Source organism: Jaculus jaculus, chromosome 1 (genome assembly GCF_020740685.1).
Source record: "Jaculus jaculus isolate mJacJac1 chromosome 1, mJacJac1.mat.Y.cur, whole genome shotgun sequence".
Classification (NCBI taxonomy): Eukaryota; Metazoa; Chordata; class Mammalia; order Rodentia; family Dipodidae; genus Jaculus; species Jaculus jaculus.
The window spans coordinates 177,290,956-177,305,439 of NC_059102.1; the positions used below are offsets into that span (position 1 = coordinate 177,290,956).

Sequence of the window (14,484 nt, forward strand, 5' to 3'; positions counted from 1 at the left end):
CCTCTCACACAAACTGCTTCTAGCCCAGTCCAGGCAAAGCTCTTTCTCACCCTCACAAGCCGAACTTCACAGTCCATAGTTCTTACTGCATTCAGGTCTTTCAACTCTGACCAGAATAGTCCATCAAGCTCTACTTAGAGCACTGCAAGGCATTTCTTAGGCCAACATTTCAAATCCTTCCACATTCCTATTGAAAATTAGTAAAAAAGCCAAAGCCACACAGTACAGTATCTAGCAGTAGTCCCACTCCTCTGGTCCCAACTTTACTGTGGATCATGTGATTTCTTCCACCAATGTGAGTGGAAATGACTTTTTGTAAGATAATTTCATTTTATAATTCTTGTTGATGAGTACAATCAATGTCATTTTGATATTGTGGTCTATTATGAATGCTGGGCTTGGTAGGAAATCCCAAAGTCGGTGTTTTGTGCCATAGTGTCCATTTTACATTTCCCTTGGTTTTAGCCAATAGTTATTCAAATCAATAATATTGATAAAGATCGTGGATCCAATGAGATTAATATCAGTCCTTGGAATTACATCAAGAAACCAAGTATTCCAAACTGAAGAGAATCAGTACATTTGACAGTACAAACTATATTCTCACATTTTCTTCTGCTACTGATAAAATACCCAATTAAATCAAAATCCATTTAAATAAGCATAAAACAAGACATTTTTAATACAGTTGTGACCACTCAGTTCTTTTTGACCCACAACTTTTACATTTCATTTTTAACCTCTGTATTTCTGAATGTGTAGACAACAGAGTTCAGCATGGGGTGATGACTGTGTAGACCATAGCCACGAGTTTGTCCACAGTGAAGGTAGAGGAGGGTCTCATGCAGATGACAGTACCTGGACAAAAAACAAGATGACCACAGTGATTGAGAGGCGCAGGTGGAGAGGGCCTTGCATCTCCCCTCTGCAGAATGTTCCTCAAGCTGGCCAGGATGATGACATAAGAGAACACCAAGATGAGCAGTGAGAAGACAGATTAAACCACTGTTGGCCAACACAACAACCCCTCCCCAACACACACACACACACACACACACACACACACACACACACACACGAGTCTGTGCAGGCCAGCTTGAATAATAGCTGCAGGTCAATCACATTGGGACCCCAGAAGGGCAAAGGGATGGTAATGACAATCTGGATTATGGAGTGAACAATGCCCCCCCAGTCAGGAACCAGCCACCAGCATGTGCCACAGTGGATGACTCATGATTATCATATAGTGAAGAGGCTTGCAGATGGCCATGTAGCGGTCATAGGTCATCACCACAAGCAAAAGGACCTCAACAACCCAGAAGAAACAGGAGAAGAATATCTGAGTGAAGCAGCCCTTCAGGGAAATGGTTTTCATCTTGGAAAGTAAGTCAGTGATGAACTTAAGGACAATGGTAGAGGAGTAATAGATCTCTACCAGAGACAGGGAGCTGAGAAAGATGTACATGGGGGAACACAGACTTTTACTCATGTTGGCTGTCACAACAATGAGGCCATTTCCCAGTATCATGGCAAGGTACAGAGGGAGAAACAGCACAAAGCACACCTTCTGCACCTCTGGATCCTGGAAAAGACCCGTGAAAATTAACTCAGGCATGTTATTGGCATTGGTCATGGATTCAACTCCAGTGTGTTGAACATCAAATTGTGAGAAACCTGCAAAATATCAAAAAGTTTAGTATGAGAGCTGGGGAAATTGCTTAGCAGTTAAGGCATTTGCCTGCAAAGCCTAAGGACCCTGGTTGATTCCCCAGGACCCACGTAAGCCAGATGCACAGGATGCATGTGTCTGGAGTTTGTTTGCAGTGGCTAGAGGCCCTGGTGTGCCCATTCTCTCTGACTCTTCCTCTCTCTCTCTCTCTCAAATAAATAAAGAAATAAAATAGTTTTTAAAAAGTTTAATGATTTATCTTCATTTAAAGCATTCTAGAAATAACATACTGATGCACTATGTTCTTACTATGCAGTCTTTCAGCATTAAGTACTTGCAGCATTAAGTACTAACAATCTAACACTTTTATTTTGTTTGTTGTTATTTTGAGGCAGGGTCTCACTCTAGCTGGTGCTGTTCTGGGACTGACTCTATAGCCAAGGCTGTCCTCAAATCTATGGCAATCCTCTTACTTTGACCTCCTAAGTGCTAGAGTTATAGGCAAGCCACCTTGCTTAGCTGTATTTTATTTTAGCATCAAATAATGAGAATCAGAAAAATGTTTAGTTATCTATAGTCACAAAGAAAGTGTGATTCAGGGCTGGAGCAATGGCTTAGTGGTTAAGCGCTTGCCTGTGAAGCCTAAGGACCCTGGTTTGTGGCTTGATTCCCCAGGACCCACATAAGCCAATTGCACAAGGTGGTGCATGCGTTTAGAGTTTGTTTACAGTGGCTGGAGGCCTTGGGGTGCCCATTTTCTCTCTCTCTCTCTCTCTCTCTCTCTCTCTCTCTCTCTCTCTCTCTCTCTATGTCACTCTCAAATAAAAATAAACAACACAAATTTTAAAAAAGAAACTGATTCACAGTGATCCATCAAAAGTCATCATAGCAGAAATCCAGAGGCTACAGAGAACTCAACACTAAATCAGACTGCCACCAGGCCTTCTACAGCACAGGGAACATTGCAGAAGGGGAGGACAGAAAGATTGTAAGAGCCACAGAGTGGATAGAAAAAGCCTGAGGCACAGTCCCCACACTTCAGGGACTGACTGAGGCCTTTATGATCCTACAATGGATACCATAATCCCACTGAGGAGGACTCACAGAGTAATGGGAGCCAAGGAGAGGGGATTTGAAAGAGTATGATCTGTTATAATATATATAAAATAAACTAAAAAACTTCTAAAGGTGTACTATAGAATAAATCTACCTTTCAGCCAAGGTGTCTTTCTCATTTATCACAAGGTATTCTGAATTTAGTTAGCTATTCAAGTAAAATATAGTAATCTACATTAATATTAAAATATAAATATAAAATTGAGCTGGAGAGTTGGTTTAGTGGTTAAAGCACATGCCTGCAAAGCCTAACAACCAGAGTTCAATCCCCCAGCACGTACGTAAAGCAAGGTGCACAAAGTAGTTCATGGGTTCATATGGAGTTTGCTTACAATGGCTGGAGGCTCTGGCACACCCTTTCGCTCTGTCTGTCTCCCCTCTCCATCTCCCTCTGCTTGCAAATAAATAAGTAAATACAATATTTTAAAATAAAATTAATCCTAGAATAATATTTATATACTAATATTGCCTTCTATGAACTTGATAACTCTTCTTCATGAAGTATCCCTTTAATACAGTTGTGGTCCAAACCCTGTGCCCTTCTCCTGTGCCTCAAAAAATATCCATTTTCAAGTGCTATAACTAGAGAGCATTTATACTGAATGCAGATTGATTAGTTCACAGTTCTATAGGCTGGGAAGTCCAAAAGCATAATGATGATGTCTGTTCTGCATTTGATGGCCTTCCTTCCATATGGTGAAACAGAGTGGTCCAGGATGATCTCCCTTTTATATGTTACATGACATGGTCCCACGAGAAGAACAACTAATGTCATCTTCATCAGAAGCAGTTGAAACTACACACAAGCCACTCTCCACACTGAATATGTTGGCATCCTTAGTCAGACCCTAACCTGAGATCTCAGCTGCCCAGTGCTAGCTGTATGCAATGATGCCCAAGGTCTCACAGTCTCAGTGGAAGATAGAGTTTATAGAAGGTCAGGAGATAAGAGCTCTACCTATGCGGCTGCTTTGGGGTCTCTATGCTCCTGTAAGTAACCCCTCACCCATGCTCTGTCCAAAAACCCATCATAAACTCATTGGTTCACCAAGTTAAACTTAAATGGAATAGGCTTCTATACTATTAGGGGGATGCTACCTATAGAAGCAAGCACTCATTAGCTTCTTCCTAGTAAAAATAAACAAAAAAACATGTAACATATAGCAATGCCACTGACTCAGTCATCCAAGCCACTCACCCAAGCTATTGCTGAAGGCAAAGTAATCATAACTCCACCTCCCTCCAGGTTTCACCTCCAAATACCATAAAATTACTAACACATGAATTCCAGAAATTCCAGACGGGATATCAAGGAACATTCACACTGCTCATTTCCCCCTTTCCCAAGGTTCTTTTTTCCTCAGTAACAGCAGCCCTTAACTTAGGGAAGTGTCCTTCACTAGTCTTACAACATTAAGAAGTATAAAAGAAAATGCTCATTCAATTTGGAAGTAGTTTTTCTCCCCCACGATTCCACAAGTCATTTTGCCTCCTCTATCTCCAAAACCACTGAGAACTCAAAGAGCTTGTCCTCTGAGAGCACTATTACGGCTGACCAGATGAATGGTTCCAGATGGGGAGACAGCAGCAAAGACTATGAAGAGAGGAATGGGGGTTCTCCCTCAGACATGCTCACACATGTCAACAACCCTCCTATAGATTCAATAAGTCATACTACCTCCTCGTGCTAACAATAACAATATGTAACACAAAACAAGGTCTCTAAATAAAGCAGCTCCAGTTGAAACGTTTCATCTAATGTGATCCATGAGAATTAAAGAAAATTTGAATATTTTCATTGCCTGATGTGACAGTTTGAATAGATTTCCCCCCAATACATTCAGTATTTTATTAGTTTGTACTTTGGGTCTGCAGCCACCTGGCTGGAGGAGGTGTCACTGGGCAGATCTTAAGGTCCAGCCCTAAGGTGTGGTGTTGGATTTGCAATTCCAGTCTAAAGATATGCAAAGTGCCTGAAGTTCCTGAAATGTTTGCTTGTTGTGTGGCTTTTGAGCTTGTGGCTTATGGCTTGTGTTTTTTCCTCTCTGCTTGGACCTATGAAAGCAGGCCAGCTTCTTCTGTCATTATGGATCTTCCCCTGGATCTGTAAGATTCAATAAATCCCTTCCTCCATAACTGTGCCTGGTCTGGAAGTTCATCTCAGTGCTGTGTCTATCACACCTGCTATGAAGCATATATGTCCCTTTCATTTTGCCTCTTTTTTTCTATGATTTCAGGCTAAAATGTTCCATATGTTTTTTTAGAAAGGCATTTATCATAAAGTAGAAATAAGATAAAATGTTCAAATTAATAGTATCATTGATATCCTTGGGGGAACTTAAACTTGATATTTCATCACTACTAAAAATTCTAATTAAGCCAGGCATGGTGGTGCATACCTTTAATCCCAGTACTTGGAGAGGTAGGAAGATCACCATAAGTTTGAGGCCACCTTGAGACTAGATAGTGAATTCCAGGTCAGCCTGAGCTAGAATGAGACCCTACCTCAAAAAAAAAAAAAAGTTCTGAATTAGCCTGGTGTGGTGGCACACACCTTTAATCCTAGCACTCAGAAGGCAGAGGTAGGAGGATCGCCATGACTTTGAGGACACCCTGAGACTACACAGTGAACTCCAAGTCAGCCTGGGTTAGAGTGAGACCCTACCTTGATAACGCCAAAAAGAAAAATTCTGAATTAAGCATTTAGGAGTAAAACATAAATTGCTAAATAATATACAATAGAACATGCGAACATGATCACAAATTAGAGGCCAAAGACCTTGAAAAATATGATATTACTATTAGAAAGTAGCTATACAAAAACAAAACTTTGAATGAATTAAAACTGAATACTCCAAGTAAGGATGGCCCTCTGTGGAGCAGGGGCAGGGAGGAAGGAAATAATGGTACAAGCATATGATGTGTCCATTCAAAGTCTCTACTTAATTCAAAATAAATAAAAAGAAAAAAGGCCAGGTGTGGTGGTGCACACCTTTAATCCTAACACTGGGAAGGCAGAGGTAGGAGGATCACCATAAGTTTGAGGCCACCCTGAGAATAAATAGTGAAGTCCAGGTCAGTCTGGGCTTGAGCAAGACCCTACCTTGAAAAACCAAAAAAAAGGAAGAAAGAAAAAAGAATAATGCATAAACTCAAACAGTGACCAGAAGCCATATAAACATTATTAAATGAAAATTCCCATGCTGTATGTGAGATGCATCTCTATGAGTTTTGGTCAGAGAGTCCATGGAGACTCCCTCAAATAACACAAGGTGTTTCAAATGCTCTGGTTTCCTCACCAAAACTACATAGTATTACCCTATGGCCACAAGCACCACATGCTTCAATTGTAGGACACAGAGAAATCAAACTGGAACTGAGCTGGAAGCTTCCTCCCCACTGAATAGCTGTCATAGTGCTAGAAGATGCATTGAAGGTTGCTGGGGAAGAAGATTCATTAACAGTCTTATCTAGCTGCAAGCCTTATGATCTACACAACCAACCTGCCAAGCAAGATGTGCCCACTGGCTACAGTCATGACTGTTAGGAAATTGCCAACCACTTTCTGATTGGATTGAAGGCCAGTTCCACAGGAGAGAATTCATACCAGGTACTTTAAACCTGGTCAAAAGCCCATAGTAGAGGAATTAATAGGTTATAGAAGGAAATCTCCCTATGGTTGCTAACTTGATAGCATTTTCAAATGACCTTCTAAGTATGTATGGTTATGCCCATAGATTAGTGCTGTTGTCAGCCATGATAAGATGATCTATTTGCAATGGGCTTGAGTTAATGCAGAGATGTTTATTTGGTCAAAGTGCTGGGAATAAATGTCTGTTAAGTATATTCTTAAACAGGACATCTATATTACCCATCCAATGTTCAGGAATCATGGAAGAGGGGAAAGAATGGCAGAGTCAGAGAAGAGGGAGGAGTGTTGTGGAATTCTGGACACAATATAGTCATTACTCTCATGAACTCACAGTAGTTGTGGGTTCCTGCACAACTGGATCTTTTGACATTCCATTGTAAATGGGGAAGGGGCTCAGATGATCTCACCCATTCATGATCTATTGGCAGTTAATGGTTACTAGGAGAAGAGGGTCATGTTCTTAGTGATGTAGCCACTGATAACTTATCCATTCTCTAGAAAGTTACATCTCACCAGTCCTCATGTAAGCAACCCTTAAACTCAGTAGTCATAGAAAAAAAAATGAAAGTAGGAAAGAGACTAATTGGGAAGAAAAGACTTAGTGGGAGTGGAAAGTGAATAAGATAGGATAAGGTTGAGATTAATATGATCAATACATTATATGCATATATTAAATAGTCAAAAAATTAAAGCTTGGCACACCTCCAGGGTCTAAGTTCCTTGTCTGGTCAGTGTGTAGACAGGCACAGCAGTCTGAACTGTATAGACCAGACCCATTTCTGGGTTCTTCCCACTTTCCTGTTAAGAGTTCCTTGAATGGGCTGGAGAGATGGTTTAGTGGTTAAGCGCTTGCCTGTGAAGCCTAAGGACCCCAGTTCGAGGCTCGGTTCCCCAGGTCCCACGTTAGCCAGATGCACAAGGGGGCGCACACGTCTGGAGTTCGTTTGCAGAGGATGGAAGCCCTGGTGTGCCCATTCTCTCTCTCTTCCTCTATCTGTCTTTCTCTCTGTGTCTGTCGCTCTCAAATAAATAAATAAATAAAAATTAAAAAAAAAAGAGTTCCTTGAATGGACAGTGGGTGGGTGGGCATGGTGATCTGGAGTGAGTAGGCCGGACCCCAGTATCTGGGCTCCTCCCACCTCCCCATTCTGGATTGCCTGCACTGTTAAGTGTCCTAGAAGGCTTGGCATGAAGCAGGCCAGATCCCAGTTCTCTTGCTTCTCCTAGTTCCCCAGTCCTGGTAGGCCCCACTGTCCTTTGCTTGGGGAGGCCTGGCTCCTGTGTGAGCTCTGAAATCAAATTTTTGCTCTGGTACCCTGACTGGCCACTAGGTACCAGCATCCCTGTTCACCTGAGTTCAGATGGTAAACAGGCCAAAGGACAAAAACTTACTTCCTCCTCAATAGAGTCTTCCTCATCTGGGTAGACAACAATTCAAACAAAGCCAATGAAAGTCAGAACACTGAGATCTCCACCAAGGATGCCTAGTCCTAACATGGAAGCCTAGGATTAAATCAAAGAGAAATCAACAGAAATTCATTCCCAAAATGAAAACACAGCAACCAATGAGACCCTAATAAAAAAACAATCATTGAGCTTGAAGCAAACTACCAAAGAACCAATAATTGTATCAATGGAATTGAACAGAATCATCTCCTAGAGCATTCAGCCTTTGACAGTAGGCTTAACTTGATTGAAGAAAATGTTATAACTCTCCAAAGAGATATTAATAAATTGAAGGTAAGCCAAGAAATGGAAGACCTCAACAATCAGTTGGTTAAGCTTACTGAAGACTTGATGAAATGCAAGAATGAACTATAGGAAACATCAAGAAAATCAGAACTTGAGTTGAAATCATACCTCAAAAAAGAGATGAACACAATACAAAATAACACAACAAAAAACAAAAATCAAATAAAAATTATAAAAATGTCTCTAGAACAACTCACCAACAGAGTTACTCAGTGGAAGACAGAACCTCTGACCCAGAAGATAAGACAGAAGAAATTTATTGGGAGTACATACACTGCTAAGTTCAAAAACTACAGTGCACAGAATATGAGGGAACTGTGGGGCACTCTAAAATGACCAGACATCTGGATCATGAGCATACCAGGAGAGGAAATCCAAACTGGAGGCACAGAAAATATACTCAACAAAATTATTGAAGAAAAATTTCCAAATCTTGCAAAAACAAGGCCCATCCAGATATAAGAAGCCCACAGAACACCAAACAGGCAGCACCAGGCTGGAGATATGGCTTAGCATTTAAGGCATTTGTCTGCAAAGCCAAAGGACCCAGGTTCAATTCCCCAGGGCCCATGTTAGCCAGATGCACAAGGGGGTGCACTCGTCTGGAGTTCATTTGCAGTGGCTGGAGCCCTGGTGTGGACTCTCTCTCTCTCTCTCCTTCTCTTTCTCCTTCTTTCTGTCTGTCAAATAAATCAATAAAAATATTTTTTTTAAAAAAGGCAGGACCAAAGAAGAAACCCTCCAAGACACATAATAGTTAAAACCCTTAACAATGAAAACAAAGAGAGAGTGTTAAAAGTAGCAAGAGAGAAGCAATTCACAACATACAAAGGCAATCCCATTAGAATAACATCAGATTTCTCAATGAAAACCCTGAAAGCCAGAAGGGCCTGGAATTTAATACTTCAAAGTCTGAAAAACTATGGCTTCCAACCCAAGCTACTTAACCCAACAAAAATACCCCTCATAATAGATGATGAAAGAAAAACTTTCCATGAAAAAAATCAACTCTATAATTGTATGGACACAAAGCCAAACCTACAGAGCATACTTGAGGGAATATGCCACACAGAACAGTCAAACAACCAGTCTCAGGAGCCAACAAGAAGAAGATCACAATAACCAAAATAAACCAGGCTCAAAATAGTACTTAACACAAGTAATCCCCCAACCACATGAAATACCACATCATGGCAGGGATTAATTCAAACTTCACAGGAATAACCTTAAATATTGATGGTCTTAATTCACCCATCAAAAAATACAGGCTATCAGGATGGATCAAAACACTGGACCTAGCCGGGCGTGGTGGCACACGCCTTTAATCCCAGCACTCAGGAGGCAGAGGTAGGAGGATTGCCATGACTTTGAGGCCACCCTGAGACTCCATAGTGAATACCAGGTCAGCCTGGGCTTGAGTGAGACCCTACCTCAAAAAAAACAAAACAAACAAAAAAAACCCTGGACCTAGCCAGGTATGGTGGTTCATGCCTTTACTCCCAGCATTCGGGAGGCAGAGGCAGGAGGATCACTGTGAGTTTGAGGCCACTCAGACTACATAGTTAATTCCAGGTCAGCCTGAGCCAGAGTGAGAACCTACCTTTAAAAAACCAAACCAAAAAAAAAAAAAAAAAAAAACTGGACCAACAGGACCCTTCAATCTGCTATCTTCAATAAACCCACCTTACCACTAAAGACAGACACTTCCTCAGGGTGAACGGTTGGAAAATGATATTACAAGCAAATGGAAATAAAAAACAAGTAGTATTACCATATTAATATCTGATAAAATAGACTTAAAACCAAAAGTAATCAAAAAGATCAAAGAAAGCCACTTCTTACTCATCAAGGGAATGATCCATCATGAGCACATCACAAGCATAAATATATATGTGCCCCAAACACAGGGGCACCACAGTTTATAAAACAAAATCTACTTGACAGTAAAACAGAAATAAACACCAACACCATTACAGTTGGAGACTTCAATACTCCAATATCATCAATAGACAGATCATCCCAGCAGAAAATCAACATGGAAATAATAGAGCTCAACAACATCATAGATCAACTAGACCTAAAGAATATCTACAGAACTTTCCACCCCCAAACAGAACAGACATTCTTCTCAGCAACGCACAGGACCTTCTCCAAAATTGACCATGTGTTAGGCCATAAAGCATGCCTTCATAAAGTCAGGAAAATTACAGTAACTTCCTGTACTATGTCAGATCACAATGCTTTAAAGTGAGAAATGAACAACAAGAGACATATCAAGAACTCCACCAATTCCTGGAGACTAAACAACACACTTTTATGCAATGAATGGCTCATGAAAGAAATTGTAAAATTCCTGGATTTGAATGATACTGAAAACACAACCCACCAAAACTTATGGAACTCAATGAAGGCAGTCATAAAGGGAAAATTCATAACCCTAAATGCCTTTATTACAAAGAGAGATCCCAAATCAATAACCTGACTATCCACCTAAAGGCACTGGAAAAACAAGAAATATCCAACCCAAAGATCTCCAGAAGGAAACAAATAATTAATATTAGAGCAGAAATTAATGAGTTGGAAATTAGGAAAACAATTTTAAAAATCAATGAAACTAAGAGCTGGTTCTTCCACAAAATAAGCAAGATTGACAAACCCCTGTCCAAAGTGATCAAGCAAAAAAAGAGAAGTCTCAAATTAACAAAATCAGAAATGCAAAAGGAAAGATCACTATAGACATCATTGAAATTGGAAGAATCATCAGGGCATACTTCCAAAACCTCTACTCCACAAAATTAAATAATGTGGAAGAAATGGATGAATTCCTAAATACATACCACCTACCAAAACTAAACTCAGAGCAGATTAATCTCCTAAACAAATCTATCACATCCATGGAGATTGAAAATGTAATCAAAAAGCTCCCCCAAAAGAAAAGTCCAGGACAAGATGGCTTCTCAGCTGAACTTATCAAACCTTCATAGAACTGAAACCAATTTTTCTCAAACTGTGGAAATCAATTTGGAGACTCCTGAAAAGGATGAATATAGAGTTACCAGCAGGCCCTGTTATTCCCTTGGTGAGCATTTACTCTAAAAGCTCTTTTTCAGATGGGAATTGGACTTGAGGAGATAAACAACCCAGCACACTCCACCTCAGCCCCAGCTGAAACCACAGTGAAACTGGGGAAAGGAACAAAAATGCTGCTCTCTTCGTTAAGCTTATATCAGCACAGGGTGATGGAAAAAGATACTGCGGACACTCAACACCAACCAAACCAGACATCTAGATGCTCCTAAGTGAAGTAGACTTACACTGCTCCCAGCATGGCTCAGGGAATTTTGTTGTTAGAGCCACAAGCTGGGACATTTTGCACAGAGACATTGCCTCTCCCCCATAACTGACTGCTGCCCCATAATGCATGACCCACAATACCCATGGGGTTGACTTGCTTCCCCAATGAGGAAGGCCTCTTCAGAAAAGGGGTAGGGAGGAGGAAAAGGATGGTACCAACATGTGATATTTACATTAAAAATATGTCCATATCTAATAATAATTTAAAAACTGATAGCAAACATTAAAAAATCAAGTGAGAGCTGGAAAGATTGCTTAGTGGTTAAAACACATGCCTATGGAGCTTGAGGACCCAGGTTCAACTCTCCAAGTCCCACGTAAACCAGTGCACATGGTGGTGCATGCATCTGGAGTTCATTTGCAGTGGCTGGAGGCCCTGGTGCACCCATTCTCACTCTCTCTCTCTCTCTCTCTCTCTCTCTCTCTCTCTCTCTGTCTCTCCCTTTCTCTCTGTCTCTAATAAATAAATAAAAATAAATCCTTTTTAAAAAATCAAATGAAAGCTGGGCATGGTGGTGTACATCTTTAATCCCAGCCCTTGGGAAGCAGAGTTAGGAGGGTCACCATGAGTTTGAGGCCACCCTGGGATTACAGAGTGAATTCCAGGTCAACTTAGACTAGAGTAAAACCCTACCTTGAAACCCCCCCCAAAAAAAAATCAAGTGAAAACAAATGTGGCCAAGGCTGTGGAGAAATAAGGACCCTCATTCACTGTTAGTGGGAATGCTACTTCAGACCCTTAATGGGCATTTACCCCCAAATCTCCACATCTCAGTTCAGAAATATTTGTTCAACTATGTTTACAGCTGCTCAGTTCATAATAGCTAAAAACTAGAATCAACCAAGTTGCCCATTATTGGATGAATGAATAACCAAGATGTGGTATATCTACATGATGAAATTCTACTCAGCAGTAAGAAAAAAATGACATAATGAAATTTGAAGAAAATGGTCAAACATGGAACTGATCATTTTAACTGAACTCACACAATCACAGAAACACAATCATCACATAATCTCACTCATCTGCAGTTCCTAACCTGGATCAGCCCAAGTTGCTGACATAACTGAATAGTATCTTGAGGCTTGGACAATAGGGAGGGCAGGGCTTGGGGAAGGGAAGGGGGTGGACACAAAATCTGAACCCAAATTGAACTGGGACCATAGAATCCTATATCCAGAAAATCAGACTAAAAGGTGGAACCCTCAAGCAAACCTTAGAGGGAGCACTTGAATCAAATTGACCTGGAGAGAGTTTGATGAAACCTAACCTCAAATTTCTCTCCTGTTTCTCTTTCTTCTCTGGAGTTTTCTTGTTTCTTTTCCCTTGGAACTGGCCTGTAATTCCCTGTACCAGGATATGATCTATATCCACAATGAGCTGTTGATCAGAGGGCCCTATTAGATCTCTCAAAACAAACAACACAGACTTCTGTCAGAGCACTTGATTACCTACCAGAGGTTAAGGCTAAGACACTACTGCTAAAGAAATCAATTGCTGTTAGCAAAGACTATGGAGAGACCTGACTGGAATCAATAGGGCAACCAATCCTTAGATAATTAGCCCATCTAGTGCTGGAAGGCACTACATGAGCTACCAGGGGAAAGTAGCCAACATCTGCCCAAGCAACTTAGAGTCTAAGAGACTCAGAAGCAAACAGCCTGATGTGATGCTCACACAAGTGCAATAGTGGCACACAGCCATGGTGGATAACCAACTGCTCTTGGATTGGCTAACAGATCCACTCAGTGGAAAGGAAACCATATCTGAAACTGGGAAACAAGTCAGATCATATCCAGATCAGGATTCTGCTTTCCATTGTCAAGCTTCCACTAATCTTATACTATAAAAGTGTCTAGACCCTTATAATTCTCTTTAAATTAATAATTGTTATCCCATTTAACTTGTGCTGACTTCACTCTCCATTGGAGAATCTGCTTCTCTTTTTCAGATGGGAACTGGACTTGAGGAGATAAATGACCTAGTGCACTCCACCCTGGCCCCAGCTGAAACTACAGAGGAATTGGGGAAATGAACAATGATACTGTTCTCTTAGTTAAGCTGATATCAGCACAAGGGTGATGGAGAAAGATACTGGGACACTCAACACCTACCAAACCAGACATCTAGATGCTCCTAAGTGCCCATCACTGAAGTAGACTTAAAATGCTCCCAGCATGGCTCAGGCAATTTTGTGAAAGAGGGGGAGGAAAGATTGTTAGAGCCACAAGTTAGGACATTTTGCACAGAGACATTGTCTCTCCCCCATAACTGACTGTTGTCCCATAATGCATGACCCACAATACCCATGCAGTTGACCTGCATCCCCAGTGAAGAAGGCCTCTTCAAAAAGGGGCAGAGAGGAATGAAAGGATGGTACCAACATGTGATATTTACATACAAACTATGTCCATATCTAATAATAAAAAAATGCAATAAAATAACTCCATAGATGGATGAATGAAATAGATGAGAATCAATAAAAATAAGTCAGTTGACAGTGGAATGAACTCAATGATGACATGATCAAATAAATGCACAAATGAATTCCAAGAAGCAAAAATAAAGTAAAAAAAATTAAATGAAAATGGAATTCAATAAAGAAATGGAGATGTTGAAGAAAAACCTAATGGAAAACAAAAATTAAATGACATACTTAAAAGACCCCTAATGAAGCCTTAATACAGGTTATATGGAGTACAGAATATTAGGGATTGAATGTAGGGAATATCTTCAATAAAATTATAGAACAAAATTCCCAAATCTTAAAAAAGAAAGGTCCATCCAGTTACTGGAGGCCTACAGAACACCAAGACAGGACCAGAAATCATATTTCCCAAACCACATTATAATAAAAACAAAAAGTTCTAAAGTCTGCAAAAAAAGACTCATCACTGACAAAGGTAGTCCATCAGAATTACATCCAATTTTTCAATGGGA

General features: G+C 40.5%; 1 pseudogene; it reads right to left on the minus strand.

Annotated features, from left to right (window-relative positions):
• Positions 1–698: 698 nt before the first annotated feature.
• LOC123457663 lies at positions 699–1,633 on the minus strand (annotated as a pseudogene).
• Between the last annotated feature and the right edge of the window lie 12,851 nt (positions 1,634–14,484).